The 12,586-nt window shown below is 41.8% G+C and overlaps 1 pseudogene; it reads right to left on the bottom strand.

The window, feature by feature from the left end:
* Positions 1–89: 89 nt before the first annotated feature.
* LOC116644204 lies at positions 90–11,431 on the bottom strand (annotated as a pseudogene).
* Positions 11,432–12,586: the final 1,155 nt, after the last annotated feature.

Below are 12,586 nucleotides of genomic sequence, written 5' to 3'. Positions count from 1 at the left end.
GGCGGTGAGGAATGAAGCTGGCCAAGGCTTAGCTTCGTGAAATACGCTGGATAGTCTTAACAGCATAAGTAGAGGATAAAAGACGCAGTTCACTCCTCACCCTCTTCACACCATTCTGACAGCTCCTCTTTGCTCCGTTTTCTTCTTGCTCCTGTCTTTAGCTGACTGCTCCCCAACCCCATCACTTGCAGGGTGGTGTAAATTGTCAAATCCTTAAAGGCAGGTGTTCGCCCTGAAAAACCTCTGATCTGGGGGGTTGAAGATCAACCTATCGGCTTTCCGGCACCACCTTGGCTCCAAAGGTGTGTGAATTACCTTCTCTGAGTGTACTGGGTCAAGCGGGCGATAAGCAAAGAGCAGAATGAACCTGACTTGGCCCGGATACGCTTCTGACTTTGGGTTGGGATTTGAGATTCTTGCCCGCTAGCTTGAGCAATTTGTTTGGCCTTTCTAAATGTAATATTCTCATCTCTAAAATGGTAATATTTTTAGGGTTGTAAGAATTGAGATATATGTAAAGTGAGGAGTACCTAGTAGCTCAAAATATCAGTCCCGTAAATAAATGAATAATTAAATAAAGTAGTTCCTTGCATACTAGAAGCCCCTCTACTTTCCACTTTCCCTGAAATTCCAGAACACTGTCATTCCATATCTAGCCTTAACTAAGGCAAATTTAGAGCCAATGTTTGGTAGAGCATCTGCCGCTGCAGTGCGGCATTAGAACAAAGGACCTCTTCAAGTTTATAGTAAACCATACCTTAAGCTTATTATGGGGGCCTGCCTATACCGAGCCAATTGAAAATTGAGGCAAGCAACTTGTTTCTTTACTCTTTTTTTTTTAAGATTTTATTTATTTATTCGAGAGACAGAGAGCATGAGCAGGGGGAGCTGCAGAGGGAGAAGGAGAAGCATGGGGCTGGATCCCAGGACCCCAGAATCATGACCTGAGCTGAAGGCAGATGCTTAAGGACTCAAGCCACCCAGGAGCCCTGTTTCTTCATTCTTAAAATAAATAAATAAATAGAATATTGAAAATGTATCTCTAAGGTCCCATCCAAATCCAAAAGTTGGGGGTGCCTGGGTGGCTCAGTTGGTTAAGCCTCTGGCTCTTGGTTTCTGCTCAGGTCATGATCTCAGCGTCATGATATAGAGCCCTGCCTGGGGCTCCCCACTCAGTTGGCACCAGCTTGAGATTCTCTTCCTCTGCCCCTCCCTGGCTCACTGGTGCTGGTGCACACACGTGCGCTGGTGCCCGCTCTTTTTTTCCATCCCCCTCCCTCGAAACTGAGAGACTCCCACCTAGTCACTTTTCATTTCTGAAAGTGATCCCTTTTGTTCTTGAAGCCTTGGAATCATATCTGAAGTGTTCCCCCAGATTGATGCCCTCTGACTGAATCTTGTTGTCCTTCCTTCCCTCCTACTCTCCCCAATTCCTAATTACATAGGCACCTCACCCTTCCTGGCTGACAGTCATGACCCTGTTCTCTCCCCTACTTTCTCTTCCTTAACCAACAAAATATTTCATAAATTGATTCTTAACCACATTGGTGGGATGTAATACATGAAATGTTGAGAGTCAGCATCCCATCAAAATTGAGAGAAAATTTGGGGTACCTGCGTGGCTAAGTCAGTAGAGCATGTGACTTTTTTTTTTTCAAGATTTTTATTAATTTATTTGTCAGAGAGAGAGAGAGAGAGCTCGCACGCCCAACCAGGGGGAGCAGGAGGCAGAGGGAGAAGCAGGCTCCCTGCTGAGCAAGGAGCCCAATGTGGGACTCGATCCTGGGATCATGACCTGAGCTGAAGGCAGACTGAGCCACCCAGGCATCCCAGAGCGTGTAACTCTTAATCTTGGTGTTCTGAGTTTAAGCCCCACCTTGGGTATAGAGATTACTTAACAATAACAACAACAAAAACCTACAAATAAAGAGAACAGTTTACCTTTAAACAAAATTGAGAGAAAATTCCCAGCTTTTTTTGAGAAAGATATTTGTAAGCTTATGGACATCTGTTACTTATTCACTCATTCATTCATTTATATATAGTGTACATCAAGGACACTTGCTGGTATTTATTAAATGCTATGTGATCAATATGATCTCTAATGTGCTGAAAAATCAGAGAGGGGTATACATGACAGGTAGGATAAATGAGACACAAATGGTATTTAACAACAAAACAAAACCCTCTCAACTAGACTTCTGGCCTACCAGTCGTTGAGAACTACTTGCCTGAAATTCAAGTCATTTTGAGTCCTTAAAGTTTGCAAGTTCACGTTCAGGTTTTCAAACCTCCCCCGAATCTGACCTTGACCTTCTTGTAAATATTTTTAGCATTAGTATACTCTAACTTGAGCTTATCATTTTTAGGAAGCCATGTTTTTAAATGAGGAAGCTCTTTAAGTTCTCATATGGGATGATCTCCAGGCTACACAGTGCAAGATGTAGACCAGTGTGTATAATATAATGCTATTTGTGAAAAAAATAGATGGGGGAGTGTGGAAGGGAGACCATATATATGTATTTCCTTATATACGTAGAAAATAACTCTGAAAGCACTTAAATACATAAAAGTCTGCCACATATCTCTCATACTTTTTTGCCGGTGCCTCCTTGCCTAGAACGAGTCCTCTCTACTCCTTACTTAATACATTATAAAGCACATTCCCCTATTTTCTTTGTTAACTTATTTTTCTCTATGTTTTATTGATGGTCTCCCCCACCTAGAGCAGGAATTTTATTCATCCAGTTCACCTCTGTATCATCAGTTTTCTATGAGAGTAACTGGCACATATATTTATTGAATGAAAGAATAAATTAAGAATGTAAATGAATATTATTTCCATATAGGAAAAGAAAAGAAAAAGAAAAAAAAGGCAAAGAAACAAGACAAGGAAATTCAGTTTGTCCCCAGCACAGTTCAGGTGAGAAAGTTTGTGAAAGATGACATGAGGTTGATGGTACCTGGTTTGATGGGATGAACATAGATGCACCGGCCTGTGAGGTGTCTTCCAGCACCAACAACCAGTTCTCTGATTCCTCAGACACCACGTGGGTGTTCAACAGCTCAACTCAATCCTGACACTAACTACCCAGAATTAGTAAAGACCTCACAGCTTCAGGAGTCAGTCTCACAGGACTGCCCCCCAATCAGATGCCAGTCACAAGTCTTAGAACTCCTGTACTTCTGACTGACTATAAATGGGGAGTTTGCATGGTACCCCCCTAAAGTTCAAGAATTTGCTAGAATGGCTCAGAGGACTCAGGAAGACATTACTTACATTTATAAAGTAAACATTTACTCTGTATCCTTACAAAGAATAGAAATGAACAGCCAGATGAAGAGGTACTTAAGGCAGGGTGTGGAAAGGTCCTGAGCATAGGAGGTTATGTCCCTTTGGAGCTGAAGTGCACCACCCTCTCAGGATGTGAATCTATACACCAGTTCAGCAGTCTCCTAATTGTTCAAGAGTCTTTATAGAGCTCAATCCCCAGCACACCCATACCCTGTCTTTGGAGGCCTAAAGTGAGGCTGAAAGTTCCCACCTGCTAATCACTCATCTTTGTGGTGACCAGCTCCATCTTGAGGCTATCTGGGGGCCCCACCTAAGAACTACCTCATTAACATGAACTCAGAAGTGACAGAAAAGGGCTTATTATGAATAACAAAAAAAGCTCCTATCACTCAGGAAATTACAAGGGTGTTCTGTGTCAGGAATAAGGGACAAAGACAAAATATTTTTTTATTATACCAATGTCATAGACTTCTGGCACTAGTCACTAAGATTTTTTACTTGCTTTCTAGTGCTAAGCCCCCTAAGCGGCCTTCAACAGTAATTTAGTTTCCCATATAGAATTTCCCACTGGGGAAAAAAATGTTTGAAAAGTTCAGTTCTATTTATATAAACAAATAAATTGGCTTTATAGCTATAATATCAGTCTCATATGACTATGATTTATTAGAGGAGTTATTACCAACTCTGTGTCTTCTAAAAAAGTGGTATTGACAAAACTAGTTATTAATGTGGAAAAATATAGATTCCTACCTCACAGTAAATGCAAAAATAAATTCTAGGTGGACTGAGGATCCAAATTAAAAAATACAATAAGAATACCGTATAATTTGTAGCAAGAAAGATCTTAACTAGGACAGGAACTATTTAAAATATGTATTTCAGGGCACCTGGGTGGCTCAGTAGGTTGAGCATCCAGCTCTTGATTTTGGCTCAGGTCATAATCAGGGTCCTGAGATTGAGCCCTGAGTCAGGCTCCTCATTCAGTATGGAGTCTGCTTAGAGTTTCTCTCTCCCTCTGTCCCTGCTCCCCCTCACACTTTCCCTAAAATAAATAAATAAATCTTTAAAAAATAATAATAAAATAAAATATATATTTCCCTGTATGGGCCACCAACAAAATTAAATAAAAAATAAAATTAGGTGGGGCGCCTAGGTGGCTCAGTCGTTAAGCGTCTGCCTTCGGCTCAGGTCATGATCCCAGGGCCCTGGGATCCAGCCCCGAATTGGGCTCCCTGCTCCGCAGGAAGCCTGCTTCTCCCTCTCCCACTCCCCCTGCTTGTGTTCCCTCTCTCTCTGTGTCTCTCTCTGTCAAATAAATAAAATCTTAAAAAAAAAAAATAAATAAAAATAAAATAAAATTAGGGGCACCTGGGTATCTCAGTCATTAAGCATCTGCCTTCAGCTCAGGTCATGACCCCGGTGTCCTGGGATCGAGCCCGGGCTCCCTGCTCAGCAGGGAGCCTGCTTCACCCTCTCCAGCTGCCCCCTGCTGTGTTCCCTCTCTCGATGTCTCTCTCTGTCAAATACATAAATAAAATCTTTACAAAAAATTTTTTAAAATTAAATTAAATTAAAAATGGAAAAATATATTTGACTACCTAAAAACTTAAAATATGTTCAAATTTATTAGTAGTCAGAGATATGCAAATAAAATGATGAGGTACCATTTTTCACTTCTTAATGGCAAACACAAAACAAATTTTATTGTTACCATCTATTGCATACCAGGCTATGGGGAAACTGATACTCTCATACATATGCATTGCGATCATAGTGTTGGAAAGTAATCTGGAATATTTATTAAAATTATAAATACACACATACATTTCAAAACAAAACCCTATTTATCTTAATGAAATAAAAGTGTAAGACTATGAATGCCAGAATGTTTATTATGGTATAGATGTTGCAGGAAAAAAAGTAAAGAAACAATCCAGATGTCTTCATCAGGAAAACTGTTGATCAAATTATGGTGTACAGCTATTATGGCATATTATGCAATCATTGAAAAGATCTACAACTGATCTTGAGAAACGTTTATGATACACTGTAACAAAACAAGTTGCACAAAAATGTGTATACTATGATCTTTTTATTATTTAATAAAGATCCCTTATTTATTATTTTTAAAACCCCTATATACCTATATACAAACCTATATGTAAATATGGCTATAGAGGCTTGGAAAAAGTATAGACGGTTACATGTCAGAATGTTAACACTTTAACATCCCTGATAGAGAGGGTAGGCATAAACAGAAGGGTTGAGGACACATCAATAAATGTTTCTTGCTAAAATTTCATGTATTAAAATGAGGATTTATGGGGCACCTGGGTGGCTTGTCAGTGAAGCGGCCATCCTCGGCTCAGGTCATGATCCAGGAGTCCTGGGATCGTGTCCCAAGTTGGGCTCCCTGCTCAGCGGGAAGTCTGCTTCTCTCTCTGACCCTCCCCCTTCTTGTACTCTCTCTCTCTCAAATAAATAAATAAAATCTTTTTTTAAAAATAAGCATTTAGGGGCGCCTGGGTGGCTCAGTGGGTTAAGCGGCTGTCTGCTCAGACGAGATCGGGCGCGTTCAGGGTGGTATGGCCGTAGACGCGGCTGTCTGCTCAGGTCATGATTCTGGAGTCCCCAGATCCAGCCCCACATCGGGCCCCCTGCTCAGCAGGGAGCCTGCTTCTCCCTCTCCCTCTGCCTGCCTCTCTGCCTACCTGTGCTCTCTCTCTATCTCTCTGTCAAAAAAATAAATAAAATCTTAATAAATAAATAAATATGAGCATTTATATATTAATTAAAAGGAAATAATAATTTAATTTAATAAATATAATAATATACAAATATGGTAATATATAATAATAAATGTATAATATATAATAATGTATGTAATATATAATGATAAACATATATAACACGCTAACATACTAATAAATACAATAATAATGTAAAATTAATAATAATAACAATTTAAAATTAATAATAATAATAATTTAAAAGGAAAAGAGGAAATTTTTTTTTAAAGATTTTATTTATTTATTTGACAGAGACAGAGATAGCGAGAGCAAGAACACAAGCGGGGGAGTGGGAGAGGGAGAAGCAGGCTTCCCCCCAAGGAGGGAGCCCGATGTGGGACTCGATTCCAGGACCCTGGGATCATGACCTGAGCCGAAGGCAGATGCTTAACGACTGAGCCACCCAGGTGCCCAAGAGGAACCATTTTTTGAAACCACAACCTGAGGGCTACACTTGGGTTCTGGAGATCAAGTTAAGCTCCTCCCACTCTGTGAGGCCTAAGTGGTGGCTGACTTTCCTGTCGTACATTGCTTCTTTTTCAAATTTCCTAGGTATAGGGGCACCTGGGTGGCTCGGTCATTAAGTGTCTGCCTTTGGCTCAGACCATGATCCCAGGGTCCTGGGATCGAGCCCCGCATCAGGTTCCCTGCTCCGCGGGAAGCCTGCTTCTCCCTCTCCCACTCCCCCTGCTTGTGTTCCTGCTCTCGCTATCTCTCTGTCAAATAAATAAATAAAATCTTTAAAAAAAAAAAATTAAGGGGCGCCTGGGTGGCTCAGTCGTTGAGTGTCTGTCTTCGGCTCAGGCCATGATCCCAGGGTCCTGGGATAGAGCCCCATGTTGGGCTCCCCGCAGTTCCCTCTCTCACTGTGTCTCTCTCTGTCAAATAAATAAATAAAATCTCTAAAAAAAAAAAAATTAAAAAAAATAAATTTCCTAGGTATAACCACAAGTTTAGCAGATGTTATTCTTTCATGGTTTCATGTATATTATTTTGTCTTTTGATTAGTTTATCACACGACTGTTGTACTTCCATACAGAACGTGAGTATTCTATACATTATCAAACACCATGTGGAGAGATGTGTGGGATGTCCAAACTAAAGCAAATAGTAATGGCAGTGCAGCCTGCCTTCCACCAGCAATATAAAGACCTAGACCAGTGACTCTCAACTGGGGCAATTTTGCCCCCCATCCTCCAGAAGATCTTTGACAATCTGAAGACATTTTTTGGTTGTCATAACCCAGTGGGGGAGGAAAGGATGGACTATGGACATTCAGCAGATAGAGGCCAGCGATGCTGCTAAACATTCTATAATATAGAGGGCAGCCCCTGACAGCAGAGTTTTCCAGCCAAAACGTCAGCAGTGCCGCAGTTGAGAAACTCTGTTCTAGAGTTTCAACCACAAGGACAGGTGGTATTGGTTGGGACTCTAAGTGACAAAGATTCCCAAGGGGATGAGGGGGCAAGCTTTTATTAGCAAGGCCAGGTTAAAAAGTAGCATAGGCAGTGGGGTGCCTGGCTGGCTCAGTTGGTAGAACATGTAACTCTTGATCTTGGGGTTGTGAATTCAAAGCTCCATGTTGGGTGTAGAGATTACTTAAAAATAAAATCTTGGGGCGCCTGGGTGGCTCAGTCATGAAACATCTGCCTTCGGCTCAGGTCATGATTCCTGGGTCCTGGGATCAAGCCCCGCATCGGGCTCCCTGCTCTCCCTCTCTCACTGCCCCCCCCGCCCCCGCTTGTGTTCCTTCTCTTGCTGTGTCTCTCTCTGTCAAATAAATAAATAAAATATTAAAAAAAGAAAGAAAAGTAGCATAGGCAGTGATTTTCAAACTTTGGTTTTTAGCAGCAGAATTTATCTATTGAATGATCTTAACTCTATCATATAATGTAGATACATTTCCTTTAATATTTAAAGGACTCCACTAATCAATAAGAAAAAGATTGATAGCTCAGCTGAAAATGAAGAGTTCAGCTCATAGAAGAGGGAATGCAAGTAGCTTTTAAACATGTGAAAGAGAAAGAAAAAAAAAGAAAGAAAAAATAAACATGTGAAAGATGTAAAATTTCACACAATGAAATGCCATTTTTCACATATCAAGAGAGTAAGGAACCAAAATTTGACCATATGTTACATTGGAAAGGATGTGAAGAGCCAGGCCCACTTGTATAGTAATAGTAAGCATGTAAGTTGGTACAATCCCATGGAAGGCAATTCGGCACTATTTATCAAAATGTAAAATGCAGGGGTGCCTGGGATGTCAGTCGGTTAAGCAGTTAAGCATTTGCTTTCGGCTCAGGTCATGATCTCAGGGTCCTGGGATGGAGCCCCATGTCTGGGCTCCCTGCTCCACGGAGATCCTATTTCTCCCTCTCCCTCTGCTGTTCCCCCTCCCTCTGCTGCTCCCCCTGCTTGTATTCTCTCTGTGTGTCTCTCTCTCTGTCAAATAAATAAATAAAATCTTTAAAAAAATGTAAAATCCATATGCCTTTTAATCTGGCAATTTCAATTCTAGAAATCCATTTTATAGATATACTTGCATATTGTAAAATGACATATATGCAAGAACATTCATTGTGCCATTGTTTATACTAGCAAAAGGTTGGAAATACACTAATTGTCCATTAATGAGGAATTGGTTAAATGTTTTACCAGTACATATGTTTATATGCATATAAATTATCACTTAAACTCAGGAAATGGGTAACAGAAATTGCTCCTAGGGAGGGCAAATGGGAGACTGAAAGACAAAGGTATAAAGGAGATTTTTTTTAACTATAAAATCTTTTGTGCCTTTTGAAGTCTTCACCATGTGCATCATTACATATCACACATGTGTGTGTTAGTATGTCATACATTACATATCTTAAATATATAAAAGGAAGGCTGTTCTCATTGAAGTAGACTCCCCAAGTTTCCACCACAGCATCCCTCAAGACATCACTTATTCTTAAAGTCCTAAAAGAACATAGTAAATAAGCCACTGTCAGAGTTGTGTTAGAGTAGACTAATTGCTGTAATAACAATCCATAGATTTCACTGGCTAAATGCAACAAAACTTACTTTTCTTTCTTTTTTTTTTTTAAAGATTTTATTTATTTATTTATTTGAAAGAGAGAGAGAGAGACAGCGAGGGAGGGAACACAAGCAGGGAGAGCGGGAGAGGGAGAAGCAGGCTTCCCGCTGAGCAGAGAGCCCGATGCGGGGCTCGATCCCAGGACCCTGGGACCATGACCTGAGCTGAAGGCAGATGCTTAACGCCTGAGCCACCCAGGCGCCCCCAAAACTTATTTTTCATTCACACAACAATCCTACGTGGCTGCTCTTCATCAGATGGCTTTTGGGATCAGCTTCCTTTAAAAAGTGACCAAGAGACCCTTGTTCCTTCTATCCTGTAGCTCTGCCGTTGGATAAGCAAAGGAAATTAGGTAACATCTGTTGAAAGGTTTTATGGGCCAGTCCTGGAATTGACCCTATTCCTTCTCCCATTCAACTATCTAGAAACAGTCAAGTAGCTACACACCAGGAAGCCTGGGAAATCTTATCTTTCAATGTGACAGAATGGAGTTGAGGGCAAACAGAAGACAATGACAGGAGTCACTCATTATAACTTTTTTTTTTTTTTCATTTAAGACAGTAAATACTTTATTCAAACCCATCAGAGAAATGGACAGCTTGGGTCTGTAACAAAGCGTCATGTTTTAACGCACAGGTCAGTAATTGTATATGAGAGTATATACTGCTACATACAAATTAACTGATCAGAGCACAACTTTTCAATGTTCAAACAGAATAAGCTTCCTTCTAAAGGCAGCACCTTTGTGACATTTTTGTTGTTGTGGGGGAGTGGCAGAGGGAGAGGGAAAGATAAAATCTTTTTTTTTTTAAAGGTTTATTGATTAATTTTAGAGAGAAAGAGAGAGACAGCAAGGGGAGGGGAGCAGAAGAGGGAGAGACTCTCAAGCAGACTCCCTGCTGAGCGCAGAGCCCAAGATCTGACCTGAGATCATGACCTGAGCCTAAGTCAAGAGTTGAAAGCTTAACCAACTGAGCCACCCAGGTGCCTGACTTTGTGGGCACCTTCTCCTTCTCCTTCACCTTCTCCTTTTACAGAATCCACACCAACCTTCTCATAATTCTTCTGAAGGGCAGTCATGTCCTCACAGGTCTCAGAAAAAGCTCCTTCCTCCATGCCCTCGCCCACATACCAGTGAATAAAGGCACGCTTGGCATACATCAGGTCAGACTCGTGGTCCAGGCGAGCCCAGTCCTCAGTGACGGCTGTGTTGTTGCTCAGCATGCACACAGCTCACTGTACTTTGGCCAGGTCTGCAGCAGGTGCCACAGTGGGAGGCTGGTAATGAATGCCAACTTTGAAGCCAGTGGGGCACCGGATGGTACGTGAGGTCCTGATGGTGGCAATGGCAGCATTGACATCTTTGGGAACCACATCGCCACGATACAACAGGCAGCAAGCCATGTATTTACCATGGCCAGGGTCACATTTCACCATCTGGTTGGCTGGCCCAAAGCATGCATTGGTGATATCTGCTACAGAAAGCTGTTCATGGTAGGCTTCCTCAGCAGACATGACAGAGGCATATGTGGCCAGAGGGAAGTGGATGCAGGGCTAGGGCACCAGGTTGGTCTGGAATTCTGTCAGATCAGCATTCAGGGCTCCATCAAATCTGAGGGAAGCAGTGATGGAGGACACAATTGGACCTATCAATCTATTCAGGTTAGTGTAGGTTGGAAGTTCAATATCGAGGTTTCTACAATAGATGCCATAGACGGCCTCATTGTCTACCATGAAGGCTCAGTCAGAGTGCTCCAGGGGGGTGTGGGTAGTGAGGATGGAGTTGTTGGGCTCAACTATAACTGTGGAAACCCTGGGGGCGGGGGATGGGGCTGGGTAAATGGAGAACTCCACCTTGGACTTCTTGCCATAATCCACAGGGACGTTCCCTCAGCAGGAAGGTAAACCTGGAACCAGTTCCCCCTCCAAAGCTGTGGAGCCAGTTTCCAAATTCAGTCCAAGACAAGGTCAATGATCTCCTTGCCAATGGTGTAGTGCCCTCGGGCATAGTTACTGGCAGCATCTTCCTTGCCTGCAATGAGCTGCTCAGGGCGGAAGAGGTGGCGGGCACTGAGTGCTAGTGCGAACTTCATCAGTGACTGTGGGTTCCAGGTCTACACACACAGCGCTGGGCACATGCTTGCCAGCACCTGTCTCACTGAAGAAGGTGTTGAAGGGGTCATCTCCTCCCCCAGTGGTTTTATCCCAGCAGCCACTGCCAATGTGGACACCAGCCTGGCCGACATGGATGGAGATGCATTCATGCATGGTTGCTGCTTTGGGGCTACCGAGCAGATGGTGGAGAGGAAGAGGAGAGGTTGTTGTTTCTTACAGTGTGACTCAGGCAGTTGATGTAGGAGAACCTCCACTCATTATAACTTTATAAAGAGTTTCCAGGGGGCGTCGCCTGGATGGCTCAGTCTATTAAGCCTCCGACTCTTGATTTCAGCTCAGGTCATGATCTCGGTTGTGAGATCAAGCCCCGCGTCGGGCTCCACACTCAGCAGGGAGTCTGCTTGAAGTTCTCTCTCTCTCTCTCTCTCCCCCTCTGCCCCCCCAACTCTCACTCTCAAAATGAGTAAATAAATCTTAAAAAAAAAGAGTTTCCAACTAGCGTTTCACGGAATGCATCCACTTCTTTTATGGTGTGTTTTGATGAACAGAAGTATTAATTTTAACATAAACTAATTTATCAGTCTTGTTGTTCATATTGGGTTGTTTGTTTTCTTCCCCCTTTTTTTCTACTGAGCTATAATTGACATATAACATTGTATCAGTTTTAGGTGTATAACATAATGATTTGATATATGCATATATTGCAAAATGATTACCAGAATAAGTTTAGTTAACATTCGCCACCACACATAGTTACAAAATTTTGTACGTGTGTGTGTGTGTGTGTGATGAGCTTTTAGATTTACTTAGCCTGACCTGAGCCAAAGGCAGACGCTCAACTGACTAAACCACCCAAGCACCCCTTTTCTCCACATTCTTGTCAACACTTAGTATGGCTTATCTTTTTGATGACAGTCATTCTAACAGGCATGAGGTGATACCTCATTGTAGTTTTGATTTGCATTTCCCTGATGATTAGTGATGTTGAACACATTTTCATGTACCTCTTGGCCATCTGTATGTCTTTTTTGGAAAAATGTCTATTCAGATCCTCTGCCCAGTTTTTAATTGGATTGCTTGTTTTCTTTTGAGCTGTATGAGTTTATTTTTTAAATACATATTTTGGATATTAACCTCTTATCAGATATGTGACTTGCAAATATTTTTTCCTATTCAGTAGGTCATTGACGGCTTTCTTTGCTGTACAGAAGGTTCTTAGTTTGCTACAGTCCCACTTGTTTATATTTGCTTTTGCTGCCTTTGCTTTTGGCGTCAAATCTAAAAAAATAATCTCTAAGACTAACGTCT

This window comes from Phoca vitulina, unplaced genomic scaffold (genome assembly GCF_004348235.1).
Source record: "Phoca vitulina isolate PV1807 unplaced genomic scaffold, GSC_HSeal_1.0 scaffold29, whole genome shotgun sequence".
NCBI classification, from domain to species: domain Eukaryota; kingdom Metazoa; phylum Chordata; class Mammalia; order Carnivora; family Phocidae; genus Phoca; species Phoca vitulina.
This window is presented reverse-complemented; position numbering and strand designations above follow the sequence as displayed.